Source organism: Dromiciops gliroides, chromosome 6 (genome assembly GCF_019393635.1).
Source record: "Dromiciops gliroides isolate mDroGli1 chromosome 6, mDroGli1.pri, whole genome shotgun sequence".
NCBI classification, from domain to species: Eukaryota; Metazoa; Chordata; class Mammalia; order Microbiotheria; family Microbiotheriidae; genus Dromiciops; species Dromiciops gliroides.
Window position 1 is genome coordinate 272047515 of NC_057866.1, and position 15769 is coordinate 272063283.

The 15769-nt window shown below is 43.0% G+C and overlaps 1 protein-coding gene across 1 annotated transcript in view; it reads left to right on the top strand.

Annotated features, from left to right (window-relative positions):
* The first annotated feature begins 11983 nt into the window (after nucleotides 1–11983).
* NDNF (neuron derived neurotrophic factor) overlaps nucleotides 11984–15769 on the top strand; it is a 43473-nt gene continuing 39687 nt past the window's right edge. Inside the window, exon 1 of the mRNA XM_043971199.1 lies at nucleotides 11984–12412. The gene's annotated coding sequence lies outside the window, so the exon portion shown is untranslated. The remainder of the gene's footprint in view (nucleotides 12413–15769) is intronic.

A 15769-nucleotide genomic window follows, 5' to 3' on the forward strand; every position in this document is an offset into this window, starting at 1 on the left:
CACTGCTTCCTTAATAACATTTAAATAGATAAAATCATCTCAGTTTCTGATGCTGTGACTGTGCCAAGGACTTTAGTATAAGAACTTTTCTTTCTGGGTCTTCAATAATTGTGGCTGTAGCACCTACAGAAAGAAGCCTTTCAAACTGCATCTCTATAGAGGTGGCTTCCCAGGATGATGGTTGAGGGCAGGGAGCTTAAAACATGATATATGATATGATGTGATATGATATATTGCATGTTGTGATATATTTAGTTATGTTATAATATATCATGATATGATTTGGAACATCTTCCAAACTACTAAAAGTACAAGTTCCCTTTCTTCTCCAACTTGTTGAAACTTAATTATGATGGGCTGGATTCAGTCCCTTAATGATGATGCCCCACCCCAACATGATTTAGGAAGCAGAGCCAGAGAGCCTAGGAAATTCAAGGAAACAGGCTTTCAAATAGTGAATTTCAGAAACTTAGCATCTTGGATGTAGTTGCTCTTTTCTTCTAACCCTCTTCTCAATTAGTCTTGGAGCTGGATGTAATGGAAAAACATTACACAGGAAGTTACAGGGGGGTCTTCCTCAGCAAGATCTAAGGAAATGGGAGAAAGAAATCATCTACTCGAGTCAACACACATTTATGAAATGCTTACTATGTGCCAGGCACTATGCTAAACACAAGAGAAAAAGACAGCCCTTTGCTTCAAGGAGCTTATTTCCTAATTGCGGCTGGGAAAAGATAACACAGCCAAGGAGCTAAAGAGATGGGGGAGTGTGAGGAGAGAAAGAGTGAGAGATGGTTGGTCCGTGCACTTCCTCCACTTGGAAGTTATAAGAGGTTCTCATCAATGGTAGGGGGCCAAAGAGACAGAGAAAACTTACAGGGTGAGATGGCAGCTAAGGGATGGTGACAAAGTCCAAAGAATCAAGAAGGAAGCCAGAGAAGGCGAGGGATTGAAGTTCCACTTGCTTCTATAGTGATGAAAGTTGCCAACTTTACTCTTATCTAATCTATATTTCATGTTCACTCCCTTTCTATTTTTGTTTCCTTTGGTCTGCTTTGAGTCCATGAATATCTTCATAGTATAATTTCATTCCTCACTCTCAAACTTCATCTGAGGGGAGGACAGTGACCCACAAGTCCTTCTCCCCACTTCCAGCCTGTTGGCACAAAAAAGTCATTCAGTTCAGAAGGCAACTTTTCTATCATTCCTCTATGTCCTAGTCTATGAAGAAAACCCTGGCCATAATCATCTCTAAGAGAAAAAGAAATGGAAACTTAAGGTCTCTAGGAAATAGACACCTACACAGACATGGAACTTCTCAATATGTGTTCCTACCTTACTCCCCAGCCTCTTGAGAATCCCTTTACATGGTCATTCCTAATAAATCTTGAACATCTGGATTATATCACTTATCTATCACATCTTAACCTTTGTGCCTTCCAGCCTTCACCCTAATTAGATTGCAAGCTCATTGAGGAACTCCTTAATATCCTCACAGCACATAGCAGAGTTGTTGGTTTTTAAGGCAAGCAAAATATCAGGAAGACCTGAGTTCAAATCTGGCCTCAGACACTTGACACTTACTAGCTGTGTGACCCTGGGCAAGTCACTTAACTCTCATTGCCCCTGCAAAAGAAAGAAAGAAAGAAAGAAAGAAAGAAAGAAAGAAAGAAAGAAAGAAAGAAAGAAAGAAAGGAAGGAAGGAAGGAAGGAAGGAAGGAAGGAAGGAAGGAAGGAAGGAAGGAAGGAAGAAAGAAAGAAAGAAAGAAAGAAAGAAAGAAAGAAAGAAAGAAAGAAAGAAAAAGAAAGAAAGAAAGAAAGAAAGAAAGAAAGAAAGAAAGAAAGAAAGAAAGAAAGAAAGAAAGAAAGAAAGAAAGAAAGAAAAAGAATGATGCATAGGAATTGCAGGAGGAAGATTTAGGCTTAGTCAAAGAAATAGCATATAATTCCTAGATATGAGCACTATTCAGAATTAATATGGACCACTTCCTAACATGGTAAACTTCCCATTACTGGAGGTCTTCAAGCCAAGGCTGACTAGATGTTTATTCCGAATGTAATAACATTATTTTTCAGGGAAAGGGTGGATTCCATTCCATAGCCTCTGGGTCTTTTTACAAATGGAGAGTGATTGATTCACTTTTATCATATCTTTCTTATCCAAATACTCTACACTGTTTCTCTTGTGACCCCTTGAGCAACTCTTTTTTCTTGTCCCTGATATTTTCGCACTTACTTCGAGCAGATCATTTCCCTGCTTTGCACTGTAAGTATTGTCAGAGGTCAGAAGTGTTCCTGGTTTCTGCTTAGTTTAGCTCACGGGATCATAAAACAGCATTTAGAACTAGAAGGCACCTTAGGAGGAATTAAATTAAAACCTTTTGTTTTACAGTTACTGGACATGAAGTCTAGAAGAGAAGGTGACCGGCCAGGCATGGTCAATAGGATAGACATGTCAAACAATACTTATATTTGATTCAATTTTCCTTCTTGGGAAGTAGAGGGCCCCTTGTTAATGGACATCTTCAAGCAGAAGCTGGATGACTACTTGTTAGGAATTTTTTAGAAGAGATTCTTTTCAGGAATATGTGTGACAAGATGGTCTTGAATGCCCTTTCAAATTACATTCTTCACGGTGCCCTTATATGCATGACCTGAACCAAGGAAGACATTGGTCATTGACATATTATCTTTCTGCATTTTTCCCCTGATTTTTCATGATTCTGCATGGTTCCTTGATATACATGACCTTGACCTTGGTCAGACATCATATTATCTACAAATAATCAGCACTGAACAGTGATTTTGCACACAGTAGGTGTTCCAGAATTGTGTTGAATGAGTGAACACGTGACTGAATAGCTAACATTATAGAATCACTGTCAGGTCCAAGGGAATAGCCCACTGAATCTATTTGCTCTTCCTAAGGGGACCTTCTGCTCTGTGCATAAGCATGTAGTGTGGACTGGATTTAATCCTGGGGGTACCTAGGTTCTAACGGAAGTCACTATACTCTTTAGCTTGTCACATCTTCCATCTCAGCATCCCAAGTAAATATTATTTAAGTATCAGATTTTGGATTATTTCTAGGGTTTCTCCAAAGTGGAAAAAGTTTTTTTTTAAAAGGCACTTAATATATAATATGAATCAGGTATGGGACAGCTATTTATTTCCTACACACACACACACAAATTCCTAAAAGAGAAAAACAACTCATCCAGAACATTGACAGAATACTTTAAAATAACCTATAACTATTGCTACATTCTCTATCAGATTGATACTGAAACCATATTCATATGAAATATTTTGTGGGATTGCAAATTAGTCATTTTACATTTCACTCTGAAGCTTCATTGTCTTCTATAATGGTTGCGTTGTCTGACAAGCCAGACCATGAGATTGGGCTCCTTCTGTTGGTGGTTTGTCTTTTACATTGGAGAAACTTCCATTCCTAACAGTCAATTCTACTCCACGGACCCAATGGACTTTCAGATGTCTCAGACTTGCAAGGTCACCTCCAACACCTGACACATTCATCTCAAGACTGATGTTCAACTATGTACACAGAAAAGTAAACACAAAATAGAAAGAGCAGCCAGGGCCCAGGCCCAGGCCCAAGCTCACCTAGTAGAGGGCTTATTTAGATGCAGAATAAGGAGAAAGAGAGTGGCCTCTACCCCTTCACTGATCAGAATAGCATGAGCAGTAGAGGGAGAAGAGATATCTATCTCTTTTAAGGGCCCAATGATTCCTCAGTTTCATTGGCTCACTATCCAAAAGGGGATCACTTTATAATTTCATAGTGCCCCGACTTTGGTACCGAGTCAAATGAATAGTTATTCAAGTGCTAAGCCAGCTCCTAGCAAAAAAAAAGAAAAAAAAGTAACTCTGAGGAATGGACCTCATTATAAATGAGTGGAATTTTCTGTTCAGATTAAGGTGTTTTAAATGACCTCCTCCTTCAAAATCAGAATGAATTTTCCAGGTTCTCAAAAATTTACAAAGGTGATTTTCTTTTATTTTGGGGCGGGGGGGGGGTGGTGGGGTGGCTAGACTCTGCAGTAAATGTTTCTTTATTGGCCCCTTAGTTACATAGGATTTCTATTTTAACATGATACCAAGATAAATTTTTTTGCTCTTATATCCATTGTGTCTTTTTCATCTTCTAAGTTGAGGAGTGAAATTTTCTAGTTTACAGTTTCATGCACCTATAATTGCCATCAACTTTAATAGAGGTGGCAAAGTAGAAAGTATATGAATAGAGGATAGGTAGAGAATAATAAAAGATCATAGATTTAGGGCTGGAAGGCAAGTCAGAGGTCATTGAGTCCAACCTCTCATGTTACAGATCAGGAAACTGAGTAACAGAAAAGTCATGTGATTTGTATGACATCTCATAGTTGGTAGGTGCCTGAGACAAGTTTTCAACTCAAGTCTACATGATTGCAAGGCCAGTGCTTTGTCCACTATGCCACACTGCCTTGCTATAATAATATTAGTAACTATGTATAGATTTAGAAGAGTTGCTAATAAATTAGGAAGATGAAAAGAAGAAAAATAAGAGAGTACCTTTGAAGAAACTCCTTTTTTGGACTTCCATTATACCTGGACAAAACTCTAAAAACAAGGATCGATAAGGGCAAATAAACCTCAACTTGTATTTGTTTAAAAAAGAAAACCCCTGGGGCAGCTAGGTGGTGCAGTGGATAGAGCACTGGATTCAGGAGGACCTGAGTTAAAGTCCGGCTTCAGACACTTGACACTTACTAGCCGTGTGACCTTATGCAAGTCACTTAACCCCAATTACCTCACCAAAAAAAAAAAAAAAAAAAGAAAGAAAAAGAAATAAAAACCCCCACAATCTCAAAAAATATTCATTCACATACTATGACTTCTAGAATAAAATGCCACTTCCTCACTGTGGTATTTGAGGACTTCCACAATCCTCTTATAGACGTTTCAAGTCTTAGTTCACCCTATTCTTCGTGAAAAATGTCTTCCAACTGAGCTAGCCTGCAGTAGAATTTATCATTCCATCTTCCAGCTCTATGGTATACTTACAATCTACTCCTTCCTCATCTTCATTCTACTTCATAATTCCCCTCAGGTACCATTTGCTCCATGACACATTCACTGATTTTTCCAATTGCAAATGCTCTCTTCCTCCTCAAATTATATTACATTTACTTACATATGTCATTTTCTATTTCTACAGTATAGTAGAATATTAGCCTGGAGAAAAACAACTGCTGATTTTGTTTGTTTGTTTTTGTACCCAAGAATCCAAGTTGGAAAGAAGGCATCAACTTACATAGTTGAGGAAGTTTCCTATGCTAACAAAATCCCTGAACCTGTCCTTATTCCCATCTCCAAGTGCTTAGCACATTCCCCTGCACACAGCAAGTGCTTAATAAATGTTTGCCAAATAAGGAGAAAAAACATAGATTCATATCCTTTCACCTTTAACGCATTAAGCAATCACCCACTCACAGAAGACTGTATTTCATTGGGCACTAATTCCCCCAAATCATTTCAGTGTTTCCATCACAATTTATTATCCATAAAATAGCTTAACCTTTTTAAATGACCCAAAATAATGTGATTCTTCTTTTCTCTACAGCCATAATGAGAGCTGAGCAGTTGTGCTTGGAAAGCAGAAGGGCCCCTGTTTCTCATTACACTATGCATGCAGATTTGGGATTTTACAGTAAAGCAATTTGTCTTTGATCTGGTTTTATGATATAATCAAAGTTGTCACACTGAAGTAAATACTAACACATTGTCTTTTTCTCCACCCTCTGAACACAATGTTTAAAAGAAATGATGTGCCTTAGTCCACATCTATCCAAACCAATTAAGTGCATTATTATAATGGCTGGAACTTGATAACACCCCTAGAAGAGTTGGTAGCTGAAAATAATGGTGGCATCTATCAAGAGAAGTCATTTCTCAATTAAAATTCATTAGAAAAATACCTCAAATAGAAGACTTGTATAAAAAGACATATTTAAATGAATAGTGAATTCAATAAGGATTCATTAAGCTCCTACTATGTGACAGGCATAGTATTTGTTGGGTCTGGATATACAAAGACAAATATAAAAATAATTCCTGTTCTTGAGAAACTTACATTCTGCTGGGTTGGGGGGGGGAGTATGTACAAATAATTCAGTGTACCTCACTGAGTATTTATTGTGTGCATGGCTTTGAAGAAAAATCAAGACCTGGGGATAAAAAGAAAGATATAACTTTAAAATTGTTCTTATCTTCAAGGAGGGAATTCCTTGAAATATGATTCTATCCAGTGCCTTGCCTCTGGGAGAGATGACATCAGAATCATCTCAGAATGATCCATGTCACCCCTCTTTCTTAAGAATCTGTGGAGGATAGGCAATAAACAATCATTTCAATAATGATTCATCTCCTAAGCCAGTAATCCATGTTTGCAGGTGAAGGAAAGTGGAAATAATTTACCCAAAATGTACGGACTCGTTCCCTTATTTTGTTCTCAGCTTTCATGTTCAGGAAAGGATCATCACAGCTTAGGGTTTTATAGCTCACTTAAATCATGGCTCTCTACAGGACATATTCTGGGCTTTTGGGTTAAGAGAAGGTTGTGAGGCGCTTGCTTAGATTGTGTCAACATGCTTGAATTTTTTTTTAATTGTGAAACTGGAAGCAATGTTTCAGTGGTTTCTGAGGTCTTTCTCAATCACTAAACTTCTAAAGACCTATACAAAACCACGATGCCTTTTGCCAGGTCTTGATAAGTTGGCAAAAGTGTGACATGTGAATTTATTGGCTTTCTTTTCTTTTGGAGGCCAGAACTGTTCAATTGTAACATGGAAAATGATTGGCTAAATCCATTTACTCTATTTCCACTAAAAAATTATAGACTCCAGCTTGTTAAGGTGGCTATCCCCCCCCCTCCCCGCCCTTGCCTTCCAATATAAATAGCTAGTGGTTGGCCCTGATTGACTAAATTTAATTCAACAAATATTAAGAGCCTACTGGATGGGGGGCAGCTAGGTGGCGCAGTGGATAAAGCACTGGCCCTGGATTCAGGAGTACCTGAGTTCAAATCCGGCCTCAGACACTTGACACTTACTAGCTGTGTGACCCTGGGCAAGTCACTTAACCCCCATTGCCCCGCAAAAAAAAAAAAAAAAAAGAGCCTACTGGATGCATTCACTGTGCTAAGACTGCAAGATTTAAAATCAAAGATAAAATAGCCTTTGCCCTTGAGAAGCTGCATTCCACTGAAGGGTGTACTTGTATGAGAAAAGTACTTAGAGTAAGTAGTGGATGTGTGTGTAAACTTAAATATAATCTCAGGGCATAGCTATAAGGAAATTACCAAAGAATATATTTTGGTTAAAAACTTTTCTGTCTAGAAAGAAAAAAGAGACAGAGAGAGAGAGACAGAGAGAGAGAGAGACAGAGAGAGAGAAAGAGAAAGAAAGAAAGAAAGAAAGAAAGAAAGAAAGAAAGAAAGAAAGAAAGAAAGAAAGAAAGAAAGAAAGAAAGAAAGAAAGAAAGAAAGAAAGAAAGAAAGAAAGAAAGAAAGAGGAAGGAAGAGGAAGGAAGAAGAAGGAAGGGAGGAAAGAGTAGCCTTAAGGACTTAATTATTCTTCTTTGACCCAGTGAAATCTGGTTGCAAATATCACCCTAAACTTGATCCAGCCAAATCACAAAATCCTGGCTTTATCTCTTCTCTCTACTTCAACTTAATTCAATTCAATCAAAATATGTTAAGCACCCATGAAGTCTTTGTCACCAAGGAAATAAAGATGAAAAACAAGACAGTTCCTGCCCTTAAGGAATTTATATTGGAAGGGTGTCAATAACTAAGTTGTGGTTGTTGTTTAGTCTTTTTCATTCATGTCCAACTCTTCTTGGTCCCATTTTAGGTTTTCTTCGGCAAAGATACCGGAGTGGTTTTCCATTTTCTTCTTCAGCTGAATTTACAGATGAAGAAACTGAAGCAGCCAGGATTAAGTGACTTGTCCGGAATCACACAGCCAGGAAGTATCTGAGGCCTGATTTAAACTCAGGTCTTCCTGACTATGGGCCCAGTGTTCTATCCACAGCACCACCTAGCTGCCCTAACATATAACTAAGTAAAGTACCAAATAGAGTGTGATCACAGATATTGATTATAGCATACAGAGGTACAATGGGCCTTGCAGATCATCCCACTCATTTAACAAAGGAGGATATGGAAACTCAGAAGGCTTTTGACTTGACTGTTATTCCATAGGTAGGAAGAGGCTGAATCCCAGGTCTTTTCAATTTTAATCCCAGGCTCTTTTCATTAAATTATGCTACACAGGAGAGAGCCAAAGTGCTTCAGGAAAAGTTGAAGAGGCCAATTTGGAGTCAGAAGACCTGGGCTGTCTTCCTGTCTCTGCTACTGATGTGACCTTGGACAAGTCACTGTGCTTCAGTTTCCTCTTCTGAAAAAATAAAAGTTGTAATTTTTTTTTTTGACTGACAAGAAAACAAAACAAAGTTAAGGATTCAGATTAGGTAACTTCTAAGGTCCCTTCCAGCCAAGGTGAGTAGTCCTATGACTTGCATTTTTTTAAGGTATGGAAGAGGGTAGGGCAAATGGAACCTTCATGTTGCAAGGATTATTGCAGTTGTAACATTCAAAGCAGGGTAAAAGTTTAGGGTTTCTCTAATTCTAGTTCAATAGCCTTATCTTGCAGATCTTTAAAGAATCAAGGTTCCCAGCAGCCAAACTGGATATGATCACAGTCAGGACTTGTGATTTTAAACTTCTTACTCTTTCACACACACACGCACACACACACACACACACACACACTTATTTATTTTTAATTTACGGAATAAAACAAGCATTTCCATGGAATTTTGAATGGATCCAACAATAATGGAGGGCAATCTGGAATTATACCCAAAGAGTTATTAAACTGCCTCTGTACTTTGACCCAGCAATACCAGTACTAGATCTATTTTCAAAGATGATTAGGGAAAAGGAAAATGTTTATAGCAGCTCTCACTGCAGTGGCAAAGAACTGGAAACTGCAGGGAAGCCCATCAATTGCAGAAGTGGCTGAACAAGTCGTGGTATATGATTGTGATGGAATACTACTGTGCTATAAGAAATGATGAGCTTAATGATATTAGAAAGGCATGGAAAGACTTACGTGAAATGATGAAGAGCAAAGTGAACAGAACCAAGAGAACATTGTATATAGGAACAACAATATTATTTTAAGAACAACTGAGGGAATAAGTTATTTTATTATGAATACCCTTACTCTTTCCACCACACTGCACTGTTGCAAAAAGACATAAAGATCACCCAGTCCAACTTCTAAAGTTTATAGATGAGGAAATTGAATGCTTAGAGAAACTAAGTGACATAAGATGAGACAGATGCTTTTAAAGACTCATTCTCTTTATTATATTGAAAATCTACATATAGTATATTCACTTACATGTAACCACTGAGCTTACAGATCTTAATAATAATTTTACCTTTGAGTAAAGGTGTAAACTTATAAGAGAACACTTAATTATTTTTTAAATTGTGCTTTAATTTACAAGTTAGAAAGATTATTTGATTTGCAAAAGTATGCACCTCAAATTCCCTTTAGAACCCTATCAATATGTCTAGTTCTAGATCTGATACCAGCTCTCTTTGTGGCTTTCTATTTGCTTCTAGACTTGGGACTCAGAAGTCCTGAGTTGGAATTGCTCCAGACTGGTTGGTGTGACTTTGTGAGCCTCAGCTTTCCTCACTCATCAAACAAAGGGATGAATCTTAGCAACATCCCTTATCTCACAGAACAATTAAGGAATCAAAGGAAGTACAGGAAGGACTTTATGGATTGTGGAGTTATAAGATCATAGATTTAGAGCTGAAAGAGACTTTTAAAGGTCAGCTAGGCCAATGTCCTCTTCACAGATGAGGCAATACCATTTCCAAGGTCACATCCAAGGGATAAAGCTGGGAATAGATCCCAGATTTCCTCCTTCTCACTCCAGTTCTCCTTTTAGCATAGCAAAACAGTCCTTGGTGGTCGTTATCACCTCTAGAAATCCGGAGACCCTTACAAAGATTTGACAAATACCAATGCAGTAACTACATAAAGTGAGGTGCACAAGGTCCTTGCTTGGAGCTAGAATAGAAAACCATCTGGAGGCCACGCACACGGGAATTTCTCCCTTGACAAGACATGAGGTCAGAAAGGGCATGCTGATGATATAGGAGAGATAAATTGGAAGTTTTTATCTCCTTTACTTTCAACATTTCACTTTCAAGGTTGAAAAACTCCATGTTAACAAACCATCCTAGCATTATGCATGGGAGGGATTCTCATTGCCTCGCTAGCTGAGAGACTGGAGGGAGAGACACAGGCAACTATATGATACATTGGGTACTGAGCTGGACCCCTATAGAGTCAGAAAGACTCGGGTACAAATCTGGCCTCAGATACTTATCTGATCCTGGGCAAGTCATTTAACCTCTACCTCCATTTCCTCATCTGTAAAATTGGGATGATACCAGCCTGTTCCTTGAAGAGTTGTGATGATCCAATAGTATTCATAAAACATTTTGCATAGTGACTGGCACATAGTAGACCCTGTATAAATACTTAAACCTACCCCTCTGTCCCTCAAAAAAAAATATCAGGCATTTTTCATCAGTGCCTCAGCCTGGAGCACTTAGGTAACTTCTAATGTGGGAATGAGTGAACTAATCAGCTCTCCTCACATTCTCTGTTGTTTGTCAGCTTTGGCCCAGAGTACTACTTCTCGTTCCTAGAGCAAATAACAGTTAGTTGAGTCCTCCACTTCTGTCTCTGGCTCTTTGTATCTCGGTCTTCCCGCTTCTGTCTGGCTCAGTTGCTGTATTTCTCCCTCTCCGTTTCTGTGTCTGTTGATCTCTCCGCTTCACTTTTTTGTCTTTCTGTCACTTTTTCACTGTTTGTCTTCCTCGTTCTCAGGTTTGGAATGAGTGAAAAATCCCTTACACTACTCACCCATTTTCCCCACTCCTCCGGAATCAACTAATGACAGCACTCTGACTCTGTCTCTGTCTCTGTCTCTGTCTGTCTCTGTCTCTATCTCTCTCTCTCGTTACTTTTTGGCTGTCTTAAATACTTAAATAGAGAACTGAGAGCTAAAGAAGGTAAAGAAGGTATCAGCTCGAGATCTTCCTGAGCATGCTGGAAACAACACCAGAAGTTTGAGTGTGTTGTGTCACTGTTCTGAGACAGAGACAGAGAGACAGAAACAGAGGAGATAGAAAGAAGAGGGAGAGAGGAAGGAAATAGGAGGGAGGGAGAGAGGGATAGAGAGAGGGATAGAGAGAGGGATAGAGAGAGGGAGAGAGAGAGAGAGAGAGAGAGAGAGAGAGAGAGAGAGAGAGAGAGAGAGAGAGAGAGAGAGAGAGAGAGAAAGTGCGCGCGCGCTCTGGGCCAGCAGGAGGGACAGCCTGGGGGGGGGGGGGGGAGGGCGGCCAAGTCAGAGGAGGGGGAGGGAGGGCGTCTCTGAGCTTCACTAGTGAGTGACACTGGGAGCGCACACACTCGCGCTCCGCACCGAACCGCCCAGGGGAAGAGCAGAGGGGAGAGGAGAGCAGCAGAGGGAGCGCCCAGTCCCGCAGCTGCCGGTGCACCAGCGCATCACACAGTTGGGAAGCCCAGCTTGCCCCAGCGCCTGCGATCGGCGGGGCCCGCGGCGGTTGGTGTTTGTGAGTGTGCACCGTCCGGTCCCGAGCATCTGTCTGGAGGCGCGGGAGCCCAGGCTGCCGCCGCTGCCGCCGCCACCTCTGCCTCCTGCTCGGCTGCCGCCGCGGCCGCCGCTGCCTCGGCTGCCCCGGGCTCCGCGCAGCCTGCCTCCGCCCGCGGGCTCCGCAGCCTCACCCTCTGACTAGCTGGCTCCTCGCTCCCTGGAGCCCCAGGTGCCCGGTCGGGTCAGCAGCGCCGCCCGCCCCGGCTTCTGCCTCTGCAGCCCCAGCGCCCGCGCCAGCCCCATCCAGCCTAGGGCTCAGGCTGGACGCTCCGCAGAGCCTCCGGACGGCCCGGGGGGGGGCCCGGGACATGTAAAGGGAGCCGCAGCTGCCCAGGACCCTGGTCTCGGAAGGTAGCAGCCGCGGCGGCCGCTGCAGGAACCGTGTCCTCCCTCCTGGGGCCATCCCGGAGCCCCGGCCCAGAGGCGGTGGAAGTTTGCAGCGTCCTCAGCAAAGTTGGGACGCGGCTTCTGGGGCTGCTGTTGCCAGAGCCCCAACAGGACCCAGGGTCGGCCTGGGCACTGGAGTTTGGCAGCTCGGACGCACCGAAAGAACCTGCGCTCTCTCACAAAGAAGCACCTTACTTGGAGAGAATTTTGTTTCCTTCCGTCACAGGGCAAGCCCCCCCCTAGACATTAAGAGGTAAGTACCAAGCAGAGGGAAGCCTGTCGCATCCCTAGCGAAGCTCGTAAAACACGCTGACAGACAAATCTTACCAGACGCACAGGCTCCTTCCTCCCCCCGGGGCGCGTCCCTCGAGAGATTGGGGCAAAGGGCGCCTTTGGAGCCGTCAGGGTCCCGTGGATGGTGGGCGCAGAAAAGTGAACTCTTCGATTGGGGGGGTGCGTGTGAGGCCCACACCCCTCCCTTGGCTGGGCCCAGAGAGGGGCTAAGGAAAGGAAGGGAATGACTTGGGCGCTCAAGGCGCAGTAGAAGGCAGAAGGTGGCTCCTAGTTGGGTGAGGGTCACAGCGCGATCAGCTGGGGGGAGGGGGACTAGACGTGTTGGCTGTGAGGCGGAATCCTCTGGGGAAGAACTTGGGAAGATTTGGATTAGTGAATCGAGTTGAGAGAGTGGAAAGACGCCCCTTTGGGACTCTAAGGACAGGGAGGGTGCTTGTGCCTGCTGCAAAGGGCAGAAGGTGGGTGGCTCGGGAAGTCGGACTGCCGCTTCCCTCTCCAGGTTTAGGCTGGCTTACTCTTACAATTCACCAAATGAAACAACTTGCATTCATTAAAGGCATACAGCGTGGAAGGAGCAGTGCTCCACTTTGGGGCTGTAAAGACACTAACCAAACCGTTCCCTTTCTCCAGGAACTTGTGCCCTTCTTTTCCCACAAGTGATGTTGAAGTTGGAGGGGTAGGGTTCAAATATGCCTTGAGGTGAGGTAGGAAAAGGTCATAGATTTAGAACTGTAAGGGACCTTAGATGTTAACGGGTCCAACTTAATTTTAAATATGAGGAAACAGGCTTAGAAACTAGAAACAGTGCCTTCTTCAGGGCCACGTAACTAGTAGCTGTCTGCCGTAGAAGCTCGGGGCTAGTGTCTGGTGATGCCCCCAGGAGGGGAGGGGTAAGCTGCTCTTGGGGGTCTTCTCTAGGTGCCGGAGTCACATGGAGGAGGCAGGGAGGGAATAGCTCTGAAGGGGATCCCCTTTTCCTGCTAGGATCCTTCCCTTCTGCGACTAGCCTAGACAGAACAGGTACGCTGGCAGGAATCACAGGACGATGGGGTCAAGAGAAGGGAGGGGTTGCAAAAGAAGTCTACGTGCCTGTCTGGACTCTTTCTTCCTTTATATATTGCCCAAGCTCGCAAGGGCAGAGCAACAGGGCAGGGCAGCAGGGCAGAGCCTGACCAAAGACCCCGGAGCCCCATTAACGGGACCCTTCGGGGAAGGATCCATCAGCTCCGTTACTAGGCTGTTTAGCTAGTCAGATTCTTGGTCGTGCCCCCCCTTTGCCCCATTGGCCCCCACGTTGTCTCTTGCTGCCTTTTATGTTTTCGGGTCCCCGGAGATCTCGGCCTCCAGTTATCCAGCGCTCCCAGACCCGGGCTGAGCTCCAGGGGAAACTCAGCAAAGAGACGCTCTGGACTGAAGGCTGCTATTGCCTTGTGTCCCGAAACTGGGTGTGAAAGTGTGTCCTGCGGGGTCCCCCCACCCCCTCTCCCTTTCCCCCGCCCCGGAGGAGGAGGAGGCCAGTGAGATATTAGGGAATCGGACAGTCGCTTGTCTCCCCCACCACCCCTACTGAAGGGCAGCTCCCTCCTCCCCCCCCCCTCCTCCTCCCTCCTTCTCCTCCTCCTCCCCCCCTCCTCCTCCCTCCTCCTCCTCCTCCTCCTCCTCCTCCTCCTCCTCCTCCTCCTCCTCCTCCTCCTCCTCTCGTCATGGGCGCCCAGGGGGCGCCCAGTCACCATCCCGGGAACAGATCTCCGGGGGTAGCTGGCCTAGTCTGCATTTCTTATCTCAGTACTCTCTGGCAACTTTGCTTCTTAGGCTTGCCGGAGGTCACCGGGAAAGCTTTCTCTCCTCCCGCCTCTCCTAAGGCTTTCCTTCCCAAGCGCCGCACCACTTTTGAATTGTCTTCCTCGTCTTCCTCTTTCTCTCCTCCCTCCCCCCAGTCCCTTGACCTCGGCTTCTCCTCTGTCTCCCACCCAGAGTCTCAAAGAAAGCCTAGGAGGTTTCGGTGAGAAGACAAGCCTCCTTGCCTCCTCTCCCCACACCCTCCCCAGTCTGGCAGAGGTGCGGATAAAGAGCGGATCCTAGGTGCGCTTAATGCAGATGGAATTTAAGGGAGGAAAACTGGAGGGTGGGGGAGACACACAGACACACAGACACACAGACACACAGACACACAGACACACACACCCCGCAACAGAGACCGAAAGCTTCAGAGACCGAGACCAGAGAGACTGGAGAGAAAGACACTGAGGAAGTGTGTATGTGAGCACACCCAAAATTTATTAATGATTTAGTAAAAGTGATAATGGGAGTGTAACCTTTAAGGGGGACTGCATTTTAAATTCAGTCGATGGGTTTGTTGCAAAGTTTTCTAAAAATGATTTCTGTGAAAATACCAGGAAGGTATCACTTTGTGACATCTATCTTTCATAAGGGATTAATCAACCTCCAAGAAAAATATTATCGCTTTACCAAAGTGAAAAATGCACACAATTTTGGATTTCAGGGTTACGTGGGAGTTTTTATAAACTGCTCTCATTTGCTTCAGTCTCTCCTCAAAATTTGAAAATAGGACAACATTATTAATTAGGGTCCAGATTCCCATTTTAAAAATCTGAATATATTTGGAACTGTGTTAAAATGTCCTTTGACTTAACCTTCAGTAGTCTTTTTCTCCTAGCTTTTGGGGGGCAAGAGAGTGGAGTAATTAGCCATAGGTGATTCAGCAGCCAGACAAAAGAATACTAATTCACATTTTTCTCAAAAAAATAGTTTCTATATCCATAGAAAAGACCAAAAAAGCCCATTTAAGGTTCTGACTCCCACCCTCCCGTGAGCCTAACTTCAATGCCTGTCCTTAATCCGTACCACACTCTCTAAACATAACAACTTACATAAAGCCTGGTCTGGGATATTGTTTTCATTTTGATGTCAGGTCTTTTTATTCACTAAACCTGGATGTCAAAGCACCAGGCTAAGCATTGCAATAACACTCTGATTTAATTAGTAACTATTATAGAAGAAGAAGAAGAAGAAGAAGAAGAAGAAGAAGAAGAAGAAGAAGAAGAAGAAGAAGAAGAAGAAGAAGAAGAAGAAGAAGAAGAAGAAGAAGAAGAAGCTAGAATGCTGTAATGGACCCAAATTACTTAGAATTATGTGTGGTTTAAATTATGCCTTTATTTCAGCAGAAATAAGGCTGTGAATATAAAACATCTTTTAATCACTTGCAGATACAGCTTTTATCTCTTAAGACAGTAACAAAATATATAATTGAAGGATGTCTTTTCGTCTTAAAAGGTTGGGGGGGTAGGGGAATCCC